This window comes from Canis lupus, chromosome 38 (assembly GCF_048164855.1).
Source record: "Canis lupus baileyi chromosome 38, mCanLup2.hap1, whole genome shotgun sequence".
Lineage (NCBI taxonomy): Eukaryota > Metazoa > Chordata > Mammalia > Carnivora > Canidae > Canis > Canis lupus.
In genome coordinates, this window is record NC_132875.1 from 22,734,049 (window position 1) to 22,754,728 (window position 20,680).

At 53.9% G+C, this 20,680-nt stretch overlaps 1 protein-coding gene across 19 annotated transcripts in view; it reads left to right on the forward strand.

Moving 5' to 3' along the window:
* The first annotated feature begins 2,472 nt into the window (after positions 1–2,472).
* The window catches only part of LRRN2 (leucine rich repeat neuronal 2), a 64,535-nt gene continuing 46,327 nt past the window's right edge, over positions 2,473–20,680 (forward strand). For 3 of the 19 annotated variants that reach the window (XM_072814466.1, XM_072814465.1, XM_072814468.1), the window contains exons 1-3: positions 2,536–2,678; positions 10,664–10,863; positions 10,946–11,141. The gene's annotated coding sequence lies outside the window, so the exon portion shown is untranslated. Of the gene's footprint in view, positions 2,679–10,663; positions 10,864–10,945; positions 11,142–13,327; positions 13,527–20,680 lie in introns of all 19 variants that reach the window. The other 16 variants (XR_012025760.1, XR_012025761.1, XM_072814463.1 and 13 more) reach the window with 14 other exon arrangements.

Below are 20,680 nucleotides of genomic sequence, written 5' to 3' on the forward strand. Positions count from 1 at the left end.
TCTCAGCCCCCCAGAAGTGCACAGTCTGCTCCGGAGCTGAGACACACATGGCAGCCTGCACAGACATTTTAGGGGTGGGGGACAAGCACTGGATTGAGTGCTCAGGTCATTGGGAGGGTAAAGGACTGATAATATCTCCCCATTTCAGGATCAGTCTGTGAATATGCTGGACTTGGCCCTCAAGAGGGCGAGGTGGCACCACTGAATTAACACAGGACCTAAACACTCATGCTTAAAAGCCTGGAGCCAAGTTTTGACCTCCTTCACTAGAATAGTCAGGGTTAGAGTTCTGTTGGGACTTCCTGACAATGGCCCACCGCATGTACTCTCTATGCTCACGGCTCCCTCCTCATTGCTCCGACCACAGCCTCCTCTCTGGTCTCCCATGTTCCTGCCTCTTTCACCCCAAATTGCTTGCACTCTGGGCCACTGCCAAACCGCTCAGCCTGGCAATTCAGGCTCATTGGCTGCCCCCACTTTGCATGCGTAGCTCCAATATGGTGTTACAGCAGGGGGCATCGTGTGTTTCAAGAAGAGGGTTCAAATTTTGCCTGTAGATTTTAAACTCTCGGAGCCTCCATTCTCCTATTAAATGGGGTAAGCACCAACTCAGAGAGGGAAATGGGAGAAATATGTGAAAAGGACTGGTATCTAATAGTAGTTCTATACATTGCCTCTTGCCCCCTACTCTCCACACAACCACCCATTCTACTCTGCTTGTCTCCACTATCCTGCCTTTGCCAGTCCCTGTTTCCTCCGTCACTTCAAACCCTATCCTACCATCTGGACTCAGCTTGAATCTCAACTCCTCCGTAAAACTTTCCATGAATAAACCCTAGCCAATAATGGCTTTTTCATTCTGCATTTCTATGGCACTTCCATTGCCTTGAAATGTTAAAATTTGTTTCATATACCTCCAACTCATCCTTCTAAGCTCCTTGAGACCATTATGCCCCACGGCAGGGGTGGAGGGTGGAGGGAGCAGGGGGTGGTGGTGGTGGTTTAGGAGGTACAATGGGAAATTAATACGTGCTTACTGGATATATGAAGGTGAGCACCCCCTCTGTGCATACAGAACACACAGACTTTCAAGCCGACTTTATAAAAGCCTCCAGGCATGGAGTTACCACTGGCTGTGCCCTTGGAAAAGACAGAACCAGAAAGCTCTGTCAGGGTTCTGTCTGGAGTTCAGCTCACAGGACGCATTGAGCTCAAGCCATGAAAGAAGGAAGACAGACTGGATAGGTGCTAGGTGCCACTCCCGACAAGACCTTGGGCTCCCCCTGGCCCACTCCCCTATGATTGATTCTGCTGCCTCTGTTCAAAACCCATCATCGGGGTGTGGCCTATCATGGAGCTGAGCTTGCGTGCATTAGTGCACTCGGAGCGATCCAGGCTGAGGGCCCGCCAAGGCACGGGCCTTAAGCGGTTGCTTCCAGCAGGAGACCCACTCTCCTAAGCCCCAATCAGTGGTAGTGGCCCAGCTTTTCTAAGGCACCCGGCAGCAGCCCAGCACCCCCCGTGTGCATGGATCACTCCTGTTCTCCTGTCTCGGCGTTTACAGCATAGCATAGCCCGCTGAACGGACGCCCCCCAAAGCCAAGCCCCTGGGCGGACTTGCCAGTTCCCGCCTAGCACCTATGTGGCTTGACGCCCTTCACTTAGGGTCATGATGGGGTCTTCCAGGATGCCAGAGCCGCCGGCTCAGAGAGAGTGCTGGAAGGGCATGAGAACCGGTGGGGGTGGGGGTGCGGGTGCGGGTGCGGGGTGGTCCACTTCATTCTTTAGGACGAGGGGTGTCTGTGCCCAGGAACAAGTTCTAACCCACTCGGTCCGCTGCTAACTTCGGGAGGGTAGCACGACCGCGGTCTCGGGCGCGAGCTCCGCCTGCGAGATGCACCCACCGCTCAAAGCTGCCGAATTCCCCCTCCCCCTCTGTCCTGGCCTCCGCGAGAGGCCGAGGCGGGACCAGGAGCGCCACCCCCCTCCCCGGCTCCTCCGAGCCCCGCGCTCCCTGCGCTCCCAGCCGCGGACCACCCCTGGCCCCTCGGCCCCCCCGGCCCCCCCGGCCCCCTCCCGCCCGGGTGCGAGCGCGCGTTGGGGAGGGGGGGCTCCGGCCACTCAGGAGTTAAACTGGCGGCGGGACCGGAGGGGGGTGGCGGGGCGTGCAGACGCGGAGGCGGGGAGAGCGGCGGCGGGAGGGGCGGGAGGGGCGCGGGGGGCGAGGGCCTGCCGGGTGCGCTTGCGGCCGCGCGGCGCGTTAGGAGCGCCCGCCTGCCGCCCGCAGCCTCCGCCACGACTCGCAGGGCTGCGCGGCTCCGGGGCGCGGGCGCGGGCGGGGGCGCGGCGGGGGCGCGGCGGGGGCGCGGCGGGGGCGCGGGCGGGGGCGGCGAGCTCCGCGGTGCTGCGGCCGCGCTCGCCGGCTGGGGCCCAGGAGCGCTCCCCGGACGACTCGGCGGCGGCGAGGGCGCCCGAGACCCTGCCCGGCCTGCGCGCGGCGCGGAGGGAGGGCGCGCCCGGCCTGCCCCAGCCCGGGCGGGAGCGGGAGCGGGAGCGGGAGCCGGAGCCGGAGCGGGAGCCGGAGCCGGAGCCGGAGCCGGAGCCGGAGCCGGAGCCGAGAGGGGCGCGGCGGCGCGGGCGGCGGACGGCGGCCCCGGGAGCCCGGACGGCGCCCGCGGGTGAGTGTGCGTTCCCGGGCCGAGCCGTGGGCGGCGCGGGGCGGTCGGCGTGGCCGGGGGAGGACGGGGGGCGCGGTGGGAGCGGCGGGCCGGGGGCTGGGGCTGGGGCTGGGGGAGGGGGGAGGGGGAGGGGGAGGGGCGGCCGCGGGGGAGGGGGAGCCGGGGCCGCCGGGGAGGGGCTGGAGAGGGGCGAGCGCGGCCGACCGCGCGGACTGCACCCGGGGCCGCGGGGGAGGGGCGGCTGGGCCGCAGCCCCCGGCGCCCCTCCCCCTCCCCTCCCCCTCCCCCTCCCCGGAGGACCGAGGCGCCCCAAACTGTTGCTGGGTACAGCGGCGCCCGGAGGTGCCGGGGAGCCGGGAGGTGGCCAAGGCGATGGGGCGGGCGGGACAGAGGCGGACCTGCGGAGCGGACGCTCTCCGGGGCCGCGGGGACCGCCCGGTCCTTGGAGCTCGGGTGTCCGTGCGGAGGGACGAGGCGGCCTTGGTGTGTGCCCGAAGTACCTGGAACCAGGAGCCAGGTCTCTCCCGGGCCGGCTGGGTCTGTCCGCAGCCCGGGCTGGGACATCGGGGCGGGAGGGGGGGAGGGGCCGGCCTTGGGCCCAGCCTCGGGGCTGTGGGAAGGACCGCTCTGGGCCCCGCCGAGCCCGGGAGGCAGGAGGGGTCGTCCAGCCACAGGTGGTCTGTCTGCCCTGCAGGCAGGGGCGGCGCAGGCAGTGGCTGCAGCCAGCGAGGATCCGCTGGGCGAGGGGGCCGCCCCCACCTGGGGCTGCGCTGAGCCGCTAAAGCGTGGCAGGAGACCTGGGCGCGGGGGGTGGGCACTAGGGGTGTTGCTGGGCACCCCCCGCCCGCCCCTGTTCTTCCTCCCCCGCCGAAAGAACAGGAAGGAAAATGTCAGCTGGGCTTTGTGCTCTGTTCCGCGGGCTGCCGCAGCTCCCATCTGTTGGAGCCAACGCAGCCTCTAATTGGGCGACCGGCAGGGTCGGATGGGGTGGGCCGGGCCGGGCACCGCGCGCGGTCGCCAGAGATGGACGGGTCAGTGCGCAGGAGGAAGACCCCAGGGGCTGGGGTGGTAGAGAGAACAGGCTCCCGGGGTCAGGGGGTGGAGGCGGCTCCCCAGCAGCGCCGTCACCGTCGTTGAGATTTGGGTCTTTCCCTGTCCAGCTGCAGACTCCCTCTTCCCCACCAGCCTGGGATGGGCTCCGGCGGGTGTCTTCTTCCTGAGTGAGAAGGCCAGGATCCGTTCCCACTGCCCGCTGCTTCTTAAAAGGTCCCACCAACAAAGATCACTGGGCATGGGGTGGGCAAAGGCTGCGTATAGGGCCTTGAGGCTCCCTTGCGTGTTTTCAGAAAAAAGTCAGATGTAGGTGGCCTGACCCACTTTCCCGGCTGGCCAGGTGTCCTTGTATGGAGAGGGTGGAAAAAGAATGGCACAGCTAGGGGTCTGAGCCTTCCAGGCCCTTTTCAGGCTGGTTCACACTGAGTCTCCTCCTAGTCTCCTGCCTAGGGGGTCCCCCTGGACCTAGATGAGATGGGCCATGGTGCTTCAGGGACTGAGACCTGCCCAGGGCCTGGCAGCAGACACCTGGTATCTAGGAGCACCCCCAGATCACACCTTCCCCCTGGCACAGCCTAACCCCTAAGAGACAGCCAAGGCAGTGGGAACTCAGGGGTCTGCTGAGATGAATGCCCCAGCAGGCTGAGACAGCAGGCTTCCTGTGTAACTGCCCAGGATTGCTCCCCACTTCCGTTCTTTTCTCCCTGTGCCTCCTTCCTCTTTCTGTCCTCCCCTCACTCTCTTTCTTCCACGGGCATCTCCTTATCTCCCTCTCACACCGCTCTCCAAGATCTCTCCCTCCTTCCCTTCCTATCTCTGTCTCCACCTTTGCCGCCCCCCCCCCCACCTTCTCTTCTGAAAACTGCAGCATAAACCTCAAGCCAGGCATGTGAGCTTGGTTCCCGAACATCCTGAAGGTGGGGACACAAGCACTGTTGGCTTTGCTGTATCCCCTTTGCAGGGGAGGAGCCTGGGCTGGCGGGCCTGGCAGCTGCATTTCCCTGCCATGCCCCCAGTACCCTGCCATTTACCTCCTAACCCATCCCTACCCATGTTTTTATTTGAAAGAAAAAGAAAGTCTATTGCTTTAAAAAAAAAATCATTTAGCAATTTATTGAGCACCTACTATGTACTATTTTAAGAGCCGAGGATATAGCAATTAAACAAACCTGCATGTCCCAAGGGAGAAATGAAGTTGCGTTTGGACTTCCTAGCTGATTAGTTCTGTGCCCTCCGGACTCTTTCAAAGACCCACTGCTTGGGGGTAGGGGAGGGTAATGTGGACAGTCCTAGTGAATTGACATCATCACTGCAGTGAGTGACCTCTAGCATGATGGGCCCAGTTCCCTATAACATACACTTACCACAGAGCTTGGAGACCGAGGGTCATCCTGTCCTTTGGATATTTCTGATCTGGAAAGCTGGACCTTTTGTATCACACTCTTTGTCTGAGAGGTGGAGTAGACAGCCAGTGTTTTAGAGAACGGAGAAACAGATGTGTTTTTTAGCACCTACTAAGCACCAGTCTGTCCTGAGCTTTACAAAAATGATCTCATTCAATGCTCCTGACAACCTAAAGTCTAGATCATCATCCCCTTCTTGATAGCTAGGATATTGAGTACCAGAGAGAATAAACTACTTGCCCCAGGTCACATTGGTTTCCGTTTTGCAGTAACTGATTATCTGCAGTTCTTTTGGCCTCCAGGAGCCTGTGACCACTGGCCACTTGCACTGTGGTCCGAAGTTACGTTGTAACTGAATTTTTCAGAAGGGCACCTCTTCTGCTCAGAGTATTAGAAAATAAAGGATTTGCTGCGCGGTTGTATGAATAAGCTTTCTCAAGTGCTATGGGAGGGCTTTTTGGAGGAGCCGGGAGCCTGAGAGAGGAGGCAGGGAGGGCAGTGGATCTTCCTCATCCCACACAGATTAGGGACAAGCTATAGGCAGGTACCACCCCCTGCCCGCACCCCCACTCTGCATCCAGGTAGAATTGATGGGATGTTGCTGTTTTCCTTCAGGATCAGGGTGTAGAAGCTTGGTCCGTGGCCAGTGTAATGAGTCAATATCAATGCTGTTCTCAGCCTCCTTGGGCAAGTCTGGACTCTCAAAACTCCAAGGCCAAGAACGGGGGTCGGGGTGGTGGTGGGGGGAGGCTTCGAAGCGTGCAAGAGCTACTGGGAAGGACAATGGGTAGGGTAGGGGCTGGGTGGAGCAGGAAAGTGACCAAGGAACAAAAGGGGAGGAGCACAAAGGCCAAAGATAAACTGAGAAACAACAGAAGTAGAAGGCAAGACACAAGGCAGAAGCAGACAGGGCAGCAACCGAGTGCGGTGGGATGGCTAAGAGAGTGGATGACAAGGGCGCCTTTATCTTCTACTTCCCTGAGAGGCTTGGTTTCTCCATCCTGCAGCTCAGAGGCTGAAATATTCACCAAGGTAGCTTTAAACAGGCATTTGCTTATGCAGTCAGCCCATGTTTTCTAAGCACCTACTGTGTGCATAGCCCCATGCTGGGTGCTAGGGACAGTGACCCATCAGACGTTGCCCCTGCTTTCCAGGAGCACCGTAAGAGTGTAGTCTGGAGCCACACAGCTAGGGTTCAGATCCAGGCTCCATCTGGGTGGAGCTCCACTGCTAGCTGGGTGGCGTTGGACATGTCACCCAACTTCTCTGTACTTCGGTTTCCTTATATCTAAACGGGATAATTATAGTATCTACTTCAGAGACTCGCTATGATGATTAAATGAGTTACTACATGTAGCAAGCTCAGAACTGTGCCTGGCATAGTAAGTGCTCTGTGACTACCATTATTATTAAATGGGGATCAGTCTTACAATAATGAAGCAAGTGCTATAATATAGGGATGGGCAGATAGAGAGGTGACTGGCCCTGTCCACAGGTGAGGAAGTGGCTCTCAAAGGACCTGATAGTTGAGGCAAGGCTTGAAAAGGAGTCAGCCAGGCACAGATGGTGGGTCTGGGGACCATGGTGCCGAGGGTGTCTGGGGCCCTGGAGTCGTGGATGAAGAGGTGCCGTGCTGTATGTGCGTTGACTTCTAGGGCTGTCAGGAACACCTTGACCATGTCCCACGTTGGCCTCTGTTTCCATGCTCAGAGCTGAGCTTCCAGTGGGGCTGGTAGGTTGCCCGGGACATCCCCACATTTTTCAGCCTAAAATCATTGGCCTTTGGCCGAAGGATCTGGTGCATCCCTGCTGAGATTGGTCTCACGACCACGGCCTCTCAGACGTTCAGATGGGCTAAGGGAGCTGCCTTTTAGGAGGTGAGCTCAACCAGGTTTGGTTTAGAGCTCGGCTTCTCTCTGTATATTTCTTCCACCCACTCTTTCCCTGCGGATCAGCATTTGATGGACTTGAAGTGAGTCCTGAGTTGAAGAACAGGCAGAGGGTTTCTGGAGCAACATCCATGTCACAGCCTCTGCCTCTCACCCCAACACAGCACTCACTATAGCAGCTGGCGTTTATTGAGCACTTACTAGGTGCCCGGTGCTGTGCCAAGTGCTTTACGTATGTTATCCCATTAAATCTTCCAGAACACCTCCATCAGGTAGGTACTTTTATTATCTCCAATTTAAATGCAAGGAAACCAAGACTCAGGTTCAGTAACTTGCTCAAAGAGCACAACTAGAAAAAAAACAGAGTAAACAATCTCCTTAACCACTCCCAGAATCCAGTGCCCCTTGGACCTGGAGCATTCTCTGAGGGCATCCTGCCCATTCCCCTTCCTCCCTAGGTTGAAAAGTTCCCAAGTCTTGAGCAAGCTGGGAACTACCTGTCCCCTTTGGGGGACCTTCAGATAGGGTCTCCCCTCTTCTTGCTCCTGTAGGTCACAGTTCTTCGAGAGCCAGCGTTGTTTCCTTCTGTTTCAGCTAAGCCTCTCTGGGGCCACAGGGAGCCAGTGGCCTCAGAGAAGGGGGACCCTAAGAGCCAGTCCCCACAGCCACAGTGCCAAGAACCCATATGAAGGTGACTTCTGGGAGACATGAGGATGGGGCACAGACCCCAGATTAGGCAGATTAGGTGGGGATGGTTTGGAATTAGTGCTGTCAGTGGAGTGTCTCTAACAAGGGAGGCTCATGTGTCTTGGGAGGTACAAGTACAATCATTCATATTTACAAACATGTCACAGGGTGGATCATTCAGGAAAAAAAAACATATGTAAGAAGGGGCAGCAGTGTTAGACAGCCAGCATGGGTCTCCCAGGAAAAGTGGATCTATCTTACCTGAACCTTTCTTTTTAAAGATGAAGGAGGAGGAAAGAAGAAAGGTGGAAAAGGTTATGTTCCTCTATAAAGTGTTCTCAAAATGAACATTCAAAGGCAGGTGATGAAAGGGTCTGTCTCTGGCCTGGGAGTGCATAGGTATGATGTCCAGCAGAGGGAGTGACCACAGAGGGGCAGCTTCTGGGCAGCTGTAGGTAGGCAGAGGGGGAACTTGACACTTGACCTTCCCTGGCAGTACCCCCACTTCTACTTCTGGATGGACCTCCTAGTGGGATGAAGGTAACTGGGGCTCACATAGCTCCAGACTTCCCCAGTCTCTTCCCCAGCACCTCTGGGGAGGTGCTTCCCCAGAGTTGGCCCAGGAGTGGAATGCTGGAATCTCACTTCTAGAGGGGACTTCCACAATTTTCTTGCCCATTGCCCATCTCTGATGGCAACTGTACCTGAGCCATCTCAGACACAGGGTGGGACTGGGGTCTCTTCATTCAGCAAGTATTTACTAAGCATCTGTGCCAGGCACTGGGGGTACAGACGACGGGAGTAAGCAACCAGACATCTCTGCCCTTGTGGAGCTTATACTTTATGGTCTGGGAAATACAGTAAAATGAATGGTGTGCTTGAGAGTGGCAAGTGCTAGAAAAAGAATAATAAAGCAAGGAGGGAGTGGTGACGGGAGAGTCCGTGTTAGGAAGAGGAGAGTTTGTAATTCTGTACAGGGTGGCCTGGGGAGACCTTGCTGAGAAGATGACGTGTGGGTAAGAATTAAGCAGGAGGTTGGGGGATCCCTGGGTGGCTTAGCGGTTAAGCTCCTGCCTTCAGCCCAGGGCATGATCCTGGAGTCCTGGGATCAAGTCCCACGTCGGGCTCCCTGCATGGAGACTGCTTCTCCCTCTGCCATATGTCTCTCATGAATAAATAAATAAAATCTTTAAAAGAAAAAAGAATTAAGCAGGAGGCAAGATGGGAAAGGGGCCTCAGGCAGAGGGAACAGCTGGTGCAGGGGCTCAGGGGCAGGGCTGTGCCTGCTGGATTTGAGGGACATTAGGAGGCCAGATCTTGGAGAACGCTGGAGTTGGAGTGAAGAGTTTTCCTCAGAGCCAGATGGGGAGCCTTTGCAGGGGTTAGGGCAGGGGTGACATGACCCAACCTTTTAAAACCTGAGGTTCCAGCCCGTCCATTTCAGTATTTCACTGGGTGGCTGGTCAGGCGGTTCCTCAGCCATCAAAGCCAGTGTAGTCCATCAGTACTTACCCACTAAGTGCCCTTTCCCTGGGTACTGTCTCCCAGGCAGTGTGGGCTCTGGGGTAGGGGAGAAGGTAAAGAAGCATGAGACACAGTCTTTACTGGTAAGGAAACCTACCTACCAGTCAGCTGGAAAGGCAAAACTTATATTCACAAGAAATAACAAGTGAATAATACCAGACAGTTATTTAAAACCAAGTGCTAAACTGTGTGATTTAGACTATAAATGTTATCAGAACTACGAGCTCTGTGTGGGAGTATATAGGAACGCTTCCTCAGGGAGGTGCCGCTGCCTTGGACCTGGGAAGGGGGTGTGGTGTGGCTCTGCAGAGCGGATGGCTCTCCCTCAGGGAAGCTTCCAGCCCAAGGAGCAGGAGGTGGAGACGTGTGACCAACGCGGGGGTTGAGAGGGCACCCGTAGGGGTAAGGCAGCCAGTATGCAAGCATCCAAGGATCAGTCCCTGGTGCAGTCCTTTCCTCACCATCCTGGGACGGAAGAGCAGCCCTTTAGAGAATGAAAACCACTGCCTGGTGCTCCTCCTTTTGGAGAGCCAGCCATCTCTGTGCCGTGGAGCCGTGTTGCTTTAAGCAGGTCCTGATGACAGCTCTCCAGGTGTTTTCATACCTCTGTACCCTCCTGGTCTGCTGCCAGCCACCAGCAACACCCCCAACCCCTCCCCAACCCCTCCACCCCTGCCTCGTGTCTGGACTGCTTTGTCTGGAATTCCCATGAGCTCCAGTTTTCACCCGGTCTGCAGCCAGGTTCCTTTCTCCCTTCCCCTCACTGCCTGGGCTCCTCTTGGGTAGGTTACTCCCAATTGGGTAGGTTATTCCAGTTACGCTCACTTAGGGTGGACTAGAAGTAAAGTGCTGAAAGGAGCAAGCGTTCCCCCATGGAGGGGGAGTCTGTCCTCACCCTGGAGAGAGGCTGCCTGGGTCTTGGCGGCTGGGCTCACTCCCATTACGTGGAGAGAGATTGCTCTGGAGTGGAACAGGATCCGTTGGTAGTGCCCTCGCCCACACAGGCAGATCCTCCCCTCCCCGGCCGAGGGCCAAAGAGTGGGAACCAAGGGTCACGAGGGCAAAGCCTGAGGCTTTGCAGAACAGCCTTCTGCTCCTCTGGGCCTTGGGCAGCCTGAGAAAGGAGAGCCCACCAGCTCTACCACGGAGGCTCCTGGCATAACCACCGGGAAGACGCAGGCTGAGGCTCCTCTCTTCCTTGTGGCTCACAGCCCAGAGGGGCCAGAATCAGTTAGAGTTGGGCTAGAGCCCCTTCCCTAAGCATAGGCCCTTGGGCGTTTGACCTAACCTCCCTGAGCCTCCGTTTCCTCACCGGTGAATCCAGGTTAATGGTGCCCACTTCTTGGGGTCGTTAATGCCAAGAGCTAACATCGGTGGGTGCCCAGGAGGTGCTGAAAGCTTTACCTCATTTATCTCATTTAATCCACAGAATACTGTGAAGTAGATACGATTTTCCCCCACTTTGCAACTGAAGAAACCAAGCTGGGAAACAGTAGGTAACTTGCCGGAGGCCACACACGGCCAGCAAGTGACAGATGCAGCCCCAAACCTTCCTGACTCCAGAGCCCTGGTTCTCAACCACCGCTAATCTGTGTAAAGTGCCTGCTACAAAGTAGAGGCTCAATAAATGTGAGTTCCTTTTCTCCTCCGTGTCCCCAGGGCCTCTCCTCCAAAGAATAGCTTTCCCTACCACATCACATTTCTTTTCCAGCATCCCCTGGGACATGTGACAGAGGAGCCACGAGAATGAGCTGTCGGCTTATACCAAGGGTAAAAATAAGGCTGAGAGAGGGTGAGGAATTTGCATAAAATCTTCAAACACCAGGCCTGTGATTGATGCCCAGTTTTGAGTTTTGCTGTCAAGCCATACCGGGTCCCAGGCGGTCAACACAGGGTGTCTTGCAGAGGTAAGAACAGAGGCAATGTTGTATGGGACGAGAATGGGAGGCCACTGGGTCCCCCAGGGGCAAGTCAGGGCGTGTCCCACCTGCAAACGCTAGAGGTAATCAGTATGGGCTTTGGAAGGGGCTCACAGGAAGATTCTAAGACCTATGCCTTCTGAACCCGGTACTGTTTCCGGAGTTGGTTAGAAATAATCTAAAAAAAAAAAAAAAAAGAAATAATCTGGGGACTCGTCTGGATACACCTAGGAGGAGGACAGACCATGTTGAAGGTCAGGGTGTGGGAAGGAAGGGTGCCATCTCAAATTTATAACTATGAAATCAGTATCCCTTTAGTACCAGCTGCAGTGCCAAGAGGTGGGGGTGGGTAACAAGCAACAACGAACAAGGTCATGGCCACAGAGAATCACACACATTTCAGTGTGATGGGAGCCACTATGCACATGCATGTGTGGACACACATGCACACACAGTTCCATCTGATGTTACCTAGAAATAAAAATAAGAACAAATGACAGCAGAGGATTCTGAATATAGGGGTGCATGTGGAATGGTGAGGTGAGAGCGGAAAGAGGGGGGTTCCCCAAATTCCCCACAATGTCCCTCATGCTTTCCTCCCTGGGTCCCCCTTTTCTGGTGGATGTAGAGACCCATCTCTCTGCAGCCCCCATCAGGAGAGCCCAAGCCTGCCAACATTCACACTCAAGGGGCAGTCTGCAGGGTTCCTCTGAATTTCCTCTCCAGGATCCCCCTAGGGAGAAAAGAAGGCATCCGGGTCATAACACTTTAAAACTGGTGGCAACTGAGGGTCTTCTGGTCATGTGGCTTTCAAACATTTACAGAAATTGATCCATTTTTTCAAAATAAAGTATACAGCTGACCCTTGCGCAGCATAGATTTGAGCTGTGCAGGTCTGCTTGCACATGGATGTTTGTCAATAAATATATTGGAAAAACCCTTTTGTAAATAGGTATGAATTTCTTTGTCACATCATCTTCATTTTTTCATGTCCAGCGTTAGTAACACGTATAACACCTACAGCTCTCTGTATCATGTAAGACAGTATCAATATAGGTTCTGACAGATGATTTATCTTCTAAACAGAGGACTTAAATTATGATATCAATAAATACAGCACGGTGCTGTAAATGTATTCTTTCTTCCTTTTGATTTTTTTAAAGTAGGCTTCACACCCAGCATGGAGCCCAACACAGGGCTTGAACTCACGATCCTGAAATTAAGCATCAGATGCTTAACTGACTAAGCCACCCAGGCATCCCTCCCTTTTGACTTTCTTAACATCTTTTCTCTAGCTTACTTTAAGAATACAGTATATAATGCATATAATGTGCAAAGTATGTGTTAATCAACACTTTATGGTATCAGAAAGGCTTCTGGAAGGTCAGCGATAGGCTATTAGTAGCTCAGTGTTTAAGATTTTGGGGAGTCAAAAATTATACACGGACTTTCAACTGAGGATGGGGGGGGGTCAGTGCATTGCACTCTGTTGTCTAAAGGTCAACTGTATAACGTGTGGTCGGCAGATTAATGGCCTCCCAAAGATGTTTGCCTGTGAATCCCCAGAACTTATGATTGTTACATGGCAAAGGGTATTAAGGTTGCAGGTGAAAGGAATTAAGGTTGCTAGTCAGCTGCCCTTCAAGTAGATTATCGTGAATTATCCAGGTAGGTCCAATGTAATCGATCACAAGGGTCCTTTCGATGTGGAAGAGGGAGGCAGAAGGCATTGTTAGAGCAATGAGGCATGAGGAAGACTTGAGGAGACTAACATCTTGAGAAGATGGAAGGGGCCGCGAGCCAAGGAATGTGGGCAGGGAATGTGCTGGGAAAGACAAGGAAGCGGATTCTCCCCTTAGAGCCTCCAGGAGGAGCACAGCTCTACGGACACTCTGGTTTTAGCCCAGTGAGACCCATTTTGGACTTCTGGCTTCTGAACCATGAGATGACAAATTGGTTGTCCGAAGCCACTAATTTTGTGGTAAGACGTTACAGCAGCAGCAGGGGATTGATAAGAAAGCTGCTGCAGGTAGAGCCCAGCCGGTGGACCCGAACCCCACGGCCTCGGCCTCCTCCTGGCCCAGAACTTCAGAGGAGCCCCTGCGCGACTCGCCAGCTCTGGGGAGTGTGCTTGGACATGCACAATGTGTGAGACGTGATCCGTTATTTTCCAGCTGATGGAACTGAGGCCCGAGAGAAGGGGCTGTGTCGGAGACCACACTGAGCTAGTGAAAGAGCGGGGCCGCTCCTGTCTTGTCTGAAATCTCGGGTGCTTACAAGCCTTCGCTCATCGCTCTCCATTTTCAACCAACGCTGCGTGTGTGTCTTTACCTACAAAGGCCCGGTGCTGCGCTAGGCGCCGCGGAAGCAAGAGTGAGTTCTGAGCTCAGGAAAACGGGAGAGTGGAGAGTGTGGCATGAGCGCTGGCCCTGCCCTCAGCCCGCCCCTGAGCTGTTCCTCCAAAGCCAGGCTGTCGGCTCGGGCCCAGGCCCACCCCAGCTGGGCCTTATCACTGCGCCCTCCTCCTCAGGTGGAGGCTCGGCCCGGCCCGCCCGGCACACCTGCCCTCCCGGTGCCCTCCTGCAGCCCTGCCGCGCTTTCACCCCATCACCCCAGCTCTTGGCAGGCAGCAGGGCTGGCCCCGGAGGGGGAAGGGCCCAGAATCCGCACCCTGACAGCAGAGCACCTTCCCTTGCCTCCATCAGGCCTGTGGGCCCTCCCGGCTCTCCCCAGGCACACCTGAGCCACGGGTCGGCCAGGGCTGCCCGCGCCTGGTATCGGTCGCCATGGCAACCCTGCATTTGCCGGTCTGGTTTCTAATGACTTATTGGCATGTGTGGTAATTTGCAGAGCTTGGCAGGCAGAGCTGGGGGAGCTGGTGAGGTGGGGGGTGGGTGGTGGCGGGAGGTGGCGTTTGGGTGGGAAAGAGGCACACTTCATCCCGCCCCGCCCTTCTAGTTCCTGTCGATTAATCTCTGGAGTAAGGGAGATCCAGGGCCTCCTGTCTCGGGAGCATCAGCTCTCTCCGGGCCCCTGGGAGGGAGACAGATGTACAGACAGATGTAGAGCACAGCTGCTCACCTGTCAGGCAGCGGGGACAGGCGTGGGGGGCAGGCAACAGCCCAGTTCATCCCTGGCAGGTCAGAGCGCTTGGGTTTCCTGCCGCTCCCCTGCCTGCTCCCTGGGCCCCTAGTCACTGCCCTGGGGAGGGAAGCAGGGAAGGCTGGTTGCCAGGACAGAGACGCAAGCCGGCAGCGCCCAATGAAACGCCAGATTGCACAGGTAGGCCGGCCCAGCAATCAAAGGGGGCGAGATGAGCGAGGGCCTGACACTTTTCACTTTTCTTCAGCAAAACTTGTCCCAACCTCAAAAGCAGTTCCCCGGGCTAAGGCGGTAGGGAGCCCCCGACTGCGTTGCTACCGCCCCCCTGCACACTTCTCTGCCTCCCCCTTTAGTCCCGTCTCTCTCCACTCTGTTCTGTGTATCCTTAGAAGCAGCCTGGTGCGCCGCAAAGCTCACGGTTTCTAAAGTTGGGTTAGGATCCCGTGGCCACTGCTTACCAGCTCTATGACCTCGGACAGGTTTCTTAACCTCATTTTGAGCCTTGGAGTGCTTATCTGTAAAATGGGATTCTGGAAAGGAAATCAGCTCAGACTTGTAAAATGCATGGCATCTAGTAAGCACCAGTAAATACTGAAGAATTTTAAAAGTGATCTTTTATCTACACAAATAAGCAGGAGCAATGTGATCAATAATTTTAAAAATCCCATTGGGCTTGGTAGGGTTTTCTTTTTTTAAATATTTGAGCATAGTCTTCATTTATTCAGTAAATATTTATTATCTACTGTGTACAAAGTGCTAGGTCAAGCGCTGGGTCTTTCCTGATATTTTATGATTAGGGTGGAATTAGGCCGTGTGTACCTTCTCTAAGCATAGCGCACCTGGCAGGAGATGGAAGGAGAGAGAGGGTAGTCCAAAGTCAACCACAGAAGTGGACCGTCCATGGATTTCTGAGAAGTGGCTGGCCCCAGGAGAAAGGTGAAGGCTTTGTGAAGGCTCTGTCTGGGCCTGTGCAGAGAGACCTGCTGCCTGACTCCTCAGAAACAGTGAGTCTGTTTTTGCAACTGGAAAGTGGGTGAAGGAGCCAGTGGGAGGCTGCTCCTCCACTTTTGTAAGCCACTGCTGAAGCTTGAGGGGGCCATCAGGGACCACCCAGCCACCAGACAGAAGAGAGGCTGATGCATCTACCCTCACCTGGGCACCTGAGCACGTCACGGCTCCCTCGGCTGGTGCTGGGCCAGAGGCGAGAGCAGCAGGGGGCAGCTAGGAGACCTGGCTCCCATCTCTGCCAGCACATGGACCTGTGCCTGCAGCAGGAGCCTGTCTGTTCTTCTACAGCCTCCCCATAGCCCCCTCCAAGACTGAGCAGCGGAGATGGGCAAAACGGAATGTCAGACATGGCTGGGGCCCTGGAGAGTGTCTGGCCCACACTTCCCCCACCTTCTTGCATTATAGCACATGTAAACAGATGTCGACTCAGGGACTCTGACCCAAGGGCTGTGGGGGGGCTGGGTGTTAATATCTCAGCACACCTGAACCTATTCATGGCTCCCTAACATCAGTTGGAAAGGTTTAGCTTAGCCAACCCCCTAACTGTTTTTATTGATGAGAAATCTGAGACTCAAGCAGGGGAAAAGACTTGCCCAAGGTCACACAGTATGATAGTCTCATCAGGACTACATATGAGTCTCCTAACTTCTGACCCTGTGCCGTGTCTATTACCTCTTAAGACTCCTTCCATTTTCTTTCCTGAACTTTCACTGTGGAGAATGTACTTCAGATGCAAGGGAATATAATTTCTTCTCTAAAACACTGTTGTTCTCCAAATCTCATAAAATCAGGCTGCATCCTCCCCATCATCACCAGCCACTCTTCTCATGCCGCAGTGAAGCCTTTGTCATCTGCCCATAGACATTCTTCCCTTTCCCAGTCCACGCACTGTCCTGGGTGAGACTATTGACTCCATGGGTCACTCTTACTACCCCCAGACCCATTAGCACCTTCCCACCTCAGCCAGTCATCTGAAAATCTGCCATCACCCAAAGATCACCTGGTAGAGCATTCTGCTTTCTGGTCACCACCTCCCCCTGGCCACCAAGCTTGCTTGTCCAGTGGCTCCCACCCAACCATTCTGTGGGCTCTTTGGGATCTTTGGTCCCTTGGCACCCTTGGCTCCTCTTGTCTCTTGCCACCAATTGCCTCCTTCTGCCTTCCCTTCTCTGAGTCCAGATACATCCCATGTCCCATCATTTTAAGAACCACCCCCTCCAAAATTCCCAAGTTCTCTTGACCCTCTGTCATTTTATTGCCCCAGTCTGCCAGATCCCCAGTTCTGGATTAATCACTATCTGCTGCTTTCCGCCTGCATCTGGATAACTCCACTCGCTTAGAAAAGACACAAAATGAGGCAGATCGGTATTTCCAGAAATTCACCGTCACTAACCCACCTTATTCTTCAGAAATACCTGGTGTTCCCACCACATTACCCCCCTGGCTGTCTCTCTCCTGATTCCCACCTTCTTCCCCAGACCTCGACCTACACGTCACTCTCAGCAGAGGACCTCACCTCCCACTTGCCAGAGAAATACAAGTCATCAGGTGGGACCCCTCAACGCATCACGCCAACCCCCTGCCCACACACACACCTGCCTGTGTGCCAGTCCTCCCTCCCCCGTCCTGCTTCGGCAGAGGACGCCATGTTTCCATCCCAGTCCACTTCTCCGCCAACCTATGCTCTTGATCCCCTCCTCTGGGCTCCTCAAGAACATCCTTCCTGCTGTGCTCAAGCTTCTCCCATCTTCAACAACAAAAGCAAAAGCCTTCCTCAAGCCTAGCTCCACTCCCTGCTCGTACCTTGTGTCCTTTCTCCTTCTGAGCCACGTCTCTTGGAAGAGTTGACCAAGTGCTCCTCACGTCTGCCCCCCCCCTTCTTCCTATGCCCCACACGGGCCTGGCTTCCTCCCCCATCACTCTCCCGAAACAGCTCTCCATAAGCCTATTTTAGTTCTCAGAAGCATTTTTCACTCCTTTCTGACACTTTCCTTTCCCTTGGCTTCTCTGGCCCCATATTCCTGGCTTTTCTGCTCACTCCCAAGTCATCTTGCTGACTCATCCTTCCCTTCTCCATCTCTAAGCGTTGGCGTTCTATCTGGTCTGGTTCAAGACATTCTCTTCCCAACTAGACACTTGTCCCTAGGCCATCTCATGAAAGGTTTCTGTTATCAGCCACGTGCAATTGACATTCAAAAATACACTTCTAGCCTGCATCTTTTCATCTCCGTCCATATCCTTACATCCACCTGCCCAGTTGACTCAGTTGGAAGTCTCAGGAAACCTCGGACTTGGTGTATCTAAAGACAGCCATGATTCTCCTCCTAAATCCCTCGCTGCCTTCCCACCCCTTGCCACATCCCCCTCCAGTGTTGCCTGTGTTTGTGGATGGCACCTCCTCTGGCCAGTTGTGTACGCTGGGAGTGACTGTCCACACTTCTCCTCACCCCCCTGCATCTGGTCCCTCACTGGTGCCTGTCTCCCTGGATAGCACCAAGAACCAGCCATCCCTCCCCGTCTCCACAGCCTCCACTTTACCCCAGCCTTCTGTGCTGGGGTCACCATGTGACTGGTACACATGCATCTACCCTTGCACTTCAAGCCCCGTCTCCAAATAGCCGCCAGAATGACCTTTAAAGACACAAGTCTGATGCTGTCACCATTTCTTGTACTCTTAAAACACGTGCTTCCCTGTGCCCTCCCTTGTGCTGCACTCCGCACATTGGCTTCTTCCAGTTCTTTGACTGCTAGGCTCTTTTTGGCCTCATGGCCTTGACGCACGCTGTTTCCTGACCCTCAGTCACTCTTTCCGCCCATACGTGTCCTCCCTAGATTCCCTTGATCTTTCAGATCTCAGTCCAAATAGCCCTTCCTTTGAAAAGCCTCCTTTTCCTGTCCAAATAGCTCGTCCTTTCTGGAGGGTACCTCCAGAATCTTATCAGGCCCACGGTAGACACTCTTACAATGTCCCGTTATGCTTCCTTCCCATAAGATGCATCATGATATCTAATTATATAATTGGGTGTTTATTAGATAAATGTCTGTCTTTGCCAGTAGACTGTGACCCCATGAGAGCAAGGGCCCTATCTGTTTAGTTCACCATTATGGCACTGGTGCCTGGCACCTATTAGGCGTTCAAAAAACATTTAGGGAGTGAATTCATTAGTGAAAGACCTTTTTTTTTTTTTTTTGTATATTTTCTTTTTATTGGAGTTTGATCTGCCAACATATAGTATAACATCCAGTGCTCGGGCAGCCCCGGTGGCGCAGCAGTTTGGCGTCGCCTGCAGCCCAGGGCATGATCCTGGAGGCCCTGGATCAAGTCCCGCGCCAGGCTCTCGGTATGATGCCTACTTCTCCCTCTGCCTGTGTCTCTGCCTCTCTCTCTCCCTGTCTCTATGAATAAATAAATAAAATCTTAAAAACAAAACAAAACAAAACATGCTCAACCCGTCAAGTGCCCCGCTCAGTGCCCGTCACCCAGTCACCCCATTCCCCCGCCCACCTCCCCTTCCACTACTCCTCGTTTGTTTCCCAGAGTCAGGAGTCTCTCATGTTCTGTCACCTCTGACTTTTCACACTCATTTTCTCTCCTAGTGAAAGACCTTTAGATACCAAAAGGATCTCATGGGAAAAGCTGCCCCTGAGTGTGGCATTGGTAGACCAGATAACCACTGCCTGGCCCCTGTTCCTCTCTCTTTTCCTTTCCTTTTTCTGTCTGTTTCTAACTAAAGACTTTGCCTAGATTCAAAGGGGGTTTACTCTGATTTTCCAACCAGAGGTGCAGGTTGAAAGAACCAATAGCTCTTTCAGGAGCAATAACAATAATCTCTGATATCTGAACGCTTCCTTACAACCTACAGAGCTCTTTCACGTACATTATGGTGTTGGATTTTGCTGTGTCCCTTGAGCCACACCCCAGCTTCTGGTGTCTTATGAACCCTTGTTTCACAGTAGGGGAACCTACAGCTCGGGAAGGCTTAGTGGCTTTTCCATAGGTTGGGGTTGGTGCTTGTGGCCCTGCTTCTATGCTCTCTCTGTACTGCTCCGTACACAGGCTTGTAGAAAAGAGGGACTGGATTATCCACAGTAGAGGGAGGAGGAGTGGTACCAGAACAGTCCCCAAAATCCAGAAACCCATGTCAGGTGGGAAGAAGGTGGGTCTGGAATGTGACATGCAGTTTGACTGCATCGAGTCCCACATCGGGCTCCCTGCATGGAGCCTGCTTCTCTCCCTCTGCCTGTGTCTCTGCCTCTCTCTGTCTATGAATAAATACATAAAATCTTAAAAAATAAATAAATAAATCTGGACTCTTGAAACACACACAGCCTTCCTGGCTTGACTTATGCCTACTTAGCCAACCTCTTCCCCTGCCACTCTTCGCCTCCCAAATAGCCAAGTAAGACCAACTGCCCCTGGTTCCTCAGCCATCCCATGCTGCTCATACCTCTAAGTTTTGCTCGAACTGTTCCTTCTGCCTGGGTGACTCTTGCCATGCTTCAATACTTGGCTCTAATGACATCTCTTCCAGGAAACCTTCCCCCAAACCCACAGAACTCCTCCCATATAGTGGGCACACTCAACATATCCTATTAAAAATCTCTCTTTGCTGTGTCTCCCTCTTCTGCTGGATAGGAAGCTCCTCAAGGACACTGACTGTGCCTTATTCATGTTAGCACTCCAGTGCCTGGTGTGTTGTAGTAACAACAACAATATATAACGAAGGCTTATGATGTGCTACATGCTATGTTAAGTGCTTGGTATTAACTCATCAGATCTCAAAAATAGCCTTATGCTGTAGGTACTATATCCTATTTAAAAAAAAAAAAACTTTGTAAATATGCATAGGTTCACTAGAACTGCAAAGAAATGTATAAGGGAGGCCTGAGTATCCTTCATCCAGCCCTTCCCGGCATACACAGGTTAGTGCAATACCAAAACCAGGAAGCTGACATTGATGTAAGTCATAGAGTTCATCCAAATTTCACCAGTCATATATGCATTCATTTTGTGTGTGTGTAGCTTTGTGTAACCACCACCACAATCAAGGTTATTTACCTGTACCATCACCGGGCTCCCTGTGCCAACCTTTAGAGCCACACACACCCCATCCCTAAACTCTGACAGCCACTCCTCTGCCCTCCATGTCTAGGATTCTGTTAGCTCACAAGTATTACATAAATGGAAGCATACAGTCTATCATCTTTTGTTATTGGCTTTTCTTTTTCTATCAGCATAATTTCCTTGAGGTTCATCCAGGCTGTTGCCTATATTGGTAGTTTGCTCCTCTGTGTTGCTGAGTGGTATCCTGTGATAGGGATGTCCTGCAGTTTAACTATTCATGCACACAACACATTGGCGTTACCCCATTTCAAGGGAGACAACAAATTTGTCCAGGGTTACACAGTAAGTGGCA